The following is a 4,913-nucleotide window of genomic DNA, read 5'->3' on the forward strand; positions in this document are numbered from 1 at the left end:
ACAAACAGATTCACCCTGGAGAGGATTAAACCGAGCAACTCCTTGGAGGCAAGGATTCTGGGGCTTCATCTAATATACTTTGGGCATGTTGCCAGGAGGGATGGGTCCTTGGAGAGGGACATCATGCTTGGGAGGGTGGGGGGACAGCGCAGGAGGGGAAGACCCTCTATGAGATGGATTGATTCGGTGACTGGGGCAATCGGGATGGGTATGTCGGAGGCAGTGCGGCTGGCACAGGATAGAGCAGGTTTTAGGGCTGTTGTGCATAGGGTCGCTATGAGTCGCAAATGACTCGATGGAACATCACAACAACAACACATACATAAAGTTTTGGTCTCAGTAATTATATTTTTTTTATATGAAAGGCCTTGAGAATAAAAGAAGAGAGTTGATTCAGAAAGCTCAAATGTCCCCTATGAAAATTTGGGACACTCGAAATATGTGCATGAGTTTAAATTATCTTTTCTCTAACTATAGTTGCTTAGAAATCATACTCTGGTTAAATATATAAGAAACAAATCTCTTTAATCCTTAATTGGAGTTTTTGGGTAGTATAAGTGGTTAAAGTGTTCAACTGTAAACACAGATGTTCTCCTACCAAAAAGTAAAAATAAAGTAAAATAAAAAAACAAAAACACCCCAACATGACCAAACAAACTAACCCTCAACTGTGTGGATTTGAAACTTACACATAACTGAATTTGGGCTTTGGCAGCTGTCACTCTTTCTTCTTCAGAGCAGCTAGTGAATTCAAACCACTAGCTTGTTTGGCAGCACAACTCCTTATCCACTAGGCCCCCAGTTTTTGTTATTGTTGTTATTTGTCATTGAGTCCCTTGTGACTTGTAGGGACCCTATGTAAAACAGAACCTACTCTATGCTGAGCCAGTATCATTGTCTCTGATACCCCTACCTCCATTTTCCCAGTCACTGAGTCAATCCATCTCATCCAGAGTCTTCTTTTGTTGCACTGTTCCTCACTCTTCCAAGCATGATGTCCTTCTCCAAGGACTATTCCCTTTTGGAAACATGCCCAAAGTATATGAGACAGAGCTTCAAAATCCTTGCTCCCAAGAAACATCCTTGGTTCATCTTCCCAATGACAGACCTTTTATTATCTTTGCAGTTTATGGTATGTTCAGTACTCTTCTCCATCACTAACAACTCAGAGGCAAATTTGAATCTTCTGTCATCTTTAGTCACTGTTTGACTCTCTAATGTACAGCGAGTAGTTACAAAGACCATTGCCTGTGCCAGTTTCTAGAATGACATTTTTACTTCTCAGTACTTTAAACAGGTTCCCAACAGCAGATTTTCCCCAATATAATTTGTCTTTCATTTCCTGTCTGCTAGTACCAAAAATGTGGATTGTGGAAACAAGCAAGCTGAAGCTGTTAATAATTTCAATCTCTTCTCCATCTATCTTAATGCTACCAATTTGCACAGTGGTGAAAAACCTTTGTTTTCTTGATGTTGAGCTTCAGTCTATATTGAAGGCTACAGGTCTTTGACCTTCTTCATCAAATATCTCAGGTCTTCTCAGTTTCAGCAACAAAGTTTTGTCATCAGTATAACACAGGTTGTTGATAAGTCTTCCTCCAATCCTAATGCTACATTCCACTTCATAAAGTCCAGCTTCCCTGGAGATCTGTTACACATATAGATTGAAAACATATAGTATTAGTATGCATCCCTAGAATACACCTGTTGAAACATACAGAGTTTCTTTGCTCTGTCCTGATGACTGCCTCCTGGTCCAAGTATAGGTTTCTCTTAAGTACAATCAAGTGTCTGGAATTCCCATTTTTCTTAAAGTTAGCCATAATTTGTTGTATTACACATAGTCAAATGTCATGGGATAGTCAATGAAACAGAGATAGACAATTCTTCTGGTACTCTCTCTTTTCAGCTAAGATTTATTCATTGGCTACAATGTCTCTAGGGCCACAGCCTCTTCTAAACTCAGCCTGAACATCTGGCAGGTCTCTGCTGATGTGTTGATCCATTCATTTTTGGTTATTTTCAGTAGGATCTTGATTGCATGTGATATTAATGATATTTTCAATAATTTCCATACTCTTTAAGATCAACTCTTTTTGAAATCAGAACAAATATGGATTTCTTCCAGTCAGTTAGCTAGGTAGTTGTCCTCCAGATTTCTTGGCACATCTCAGTGTGTGCATCCAGGACAGAATCTGTTTTTTGAAGTCAGTTGGTATGCCATCAATACCTGAGGCCTATTATTTTCCAGTTCCTTAAGAGCAGCTTGAACTTCCTCCTTCATAAAAATTCTCTTGATCATATGTTGTTTCATATAATTCTTTTCTGTCTGTCAATTCTTTTTGGTATAGTGACTCTGTATACTCCTTATATGGTTCTCGGGTTATTTAACATTCTTAAGTATTGCAAGTGGAGACGAATTTGTTCTTAGTTCCTTCAGTTTAAGAAATGCTTAGAGAGTTAGTGCCTTTTGATTTTCCAACTGCAGCTCTTTGTACATTTTACTAGAATTCTTTGCTTTGTCTTCCCCTGTTGCCCTTTGAAATCATCCATTTAGCCCTTAATTTCTTGATTTCTTCCCTTTTCTTTGGCTTCTTGTCACTCTCGGACATTATTCAGAGTCTTTTCTGACATCCTTCTTGGTCTTTTCTTATTTATCCATTTTTGTAATGATCTTTTACATTTTTCATGGATGATATTCTTTATATCTTCCCACACCTCATTTGGCCTTTGCTAGTTAGTATTCAAGGCCTCAGACCTGTTTCTGAAATGGTCTTTAAATTCAAGAGGGATAGACTGAAGGTAAAATTTTGGTTCTTGTGGGTTTGATTTTATTTTCTTTAGCTTCCATTTCAACTCACATATGAGTGGTTGAGGGTTGCTGATTCCTGTACAGGCAACCATGTGAGGTCCCTGTGTATAGCTGTCATTTGCATGTTTTAGAAAGGTTATTTGCAAAGAATAAATCATTGATTATACAGAATTCTGTCTCTGGCCTCATTTCTGTCATAAAGTCAATGCTTTCTGACTTCCTGCTCCCAACTTTTGCATTCCAGTCACTTATTATTATTAATGTACCTTGTTTGCATGCTCAACCAACTTCCAATTGCAGCTGTTGGTAGAAGTAATTTATTTCCTCCACTTTGGCTCTGGTTGTTGGTGCATAAATTTGAATGGTAGTGGTATTAAACAGGTCTTCCTTGTATGCATATGGATATTATTATGTCACTCGCAACACTGTATTTCAAGATGGATCTGGAAATGTTATTTTAACTATCAATGCGACCCCCGTTTTTCTTCATATTTTCATTTCCAGCATAATAATCTTGCACAGGACAGTTCTAGTTTGATATACACCTGGTTTTGAATGGACTCAATAGCATCTGGGAGGCTTTTTTCTTTTCTTGCTGTTGTTCTTTATTTTTACTCTTTAATGAGTCAATACATGGAGTAACATGTTGGTAAGACTAAATTTTTTTTCTCTCTTTAAATTAAAGCACAAGCACACAAAACCTCTAAGCCATGGAGTCAATTTTGGCCCTTGTCAACCCCCCAATCTGGTTTCCAAGGCTAGAAATGTTTTTGGGAGTACACTGCCTATCTTTCTCCCTTACAGCAGGTGGTGGATTTCAACTTCTGACAACCCGTAACACATCACAGCACCAGGGGTCCTTATAATTAGTTTAGCATGGAATAATGTTTATGAATATGATGTCCTGGTTTGTAAATTTTCATTGCTACTTAAAATTTTCTATGAGTTCAGAAACGTGTTTGTTCCCTAGATATTCTCATTTGTCAAATTATAAGTGTTTAATCCATAAGATTGTTCTGAGGATTAATGAGTTAATAGCACAAATTACTTAGTTCTAGGGACACAGGACTTAATAAATATTAGATTGCAAAATTCTAAATCATAGATTATACGCTTTTGAAGACCTTTTGTTTTTCTTACAGGGCAGTAACTGCAAATCTTTAAAATATATTTTGACTTTGTCAGCTGACAATTTTCTAACAGAACTTCATATTATTATAAATTGTGATCCCGTACTATAAAATATAGAAGGCACATAAAAGCTGAAAATTTATAAGGCTATCTTAGGTCCCCATCAGTAATACCATAGACAGCATAATACATTAAAATGACAGCAAGTTTCACTGTCTCTACAGAAACTGTCAAATTCAAAGTTATTTAAAAATAATTTAAACGTACTAGCTTTCTTGAACTGTTTTGTGCCAAGGGGTCATTTTAATAGAAAAAAATTCTTTATAAGTCCTTTTACAGATCCAAAAGATAAAAAATTACTCTTGTGTACTGAAGCTTAAAATGCTGTTTTCAAGAGAAGTCACTTAATGTACTTAATTTAGGTCTTCAAAAGTTTGTGTTTACCCATATTCTTTTAACTTTCTAAACTTTAGTTTATCTTCTCTGGTATACAGAGATAAAAATCATGAATTTTTGAGATCTAAATTAGATAATCTATGTGAAATTACTGTATATTATAGTATTCATCAGAGGGATGATTAGTGTTTCTTGAAGCAATAAAGTTCTAATGGAAGTTATTTAGTGGCTCATTTTAAGGGGAAAAAGCGCTGTATGGGATTCGATGCCATAAACTTACAGTAGTACCCAGTATCTGGTATTCTCACCTCCATCCTTTTGGAAATTTCCCTTTCCTGCTGGAGCTGACTTTCTGCTTCTGGAGACTGATATGTCTGTGGATTTTCTCTGAAGCTGGAGACTGTCTCTGCCCAGCCTAGCTGAAGTACGTGGAATTCTTCTTCCTGTTTGCAGCTCCTTTCTTTTAATGTTCTATGCTGTGCACCAGAACTTCTCTGCAGAATTATGCTCTAGTTGCCATCAGTAATGTTGTTATTAGCACAGTGGCACTTATTTTTTTAGTACAAAATAAAAA

Source organism: Elephantulus edwardii, unplaced genomic scaffold (genome assembly GCF_000299155.1).
Source record: "Elephantulus edwardii isolate Elephantulus edwardi_28Jun2011 unplaced genomic scaffold, EleEdw1.0 scaffold00277, whole genome shotgun sequence".
NCBI lineage: Eukaryota > Metazoa > Chordata > Mammalia > Macroscelidea > Macroscelididae > Elephantulus > Elephantulus edwardii.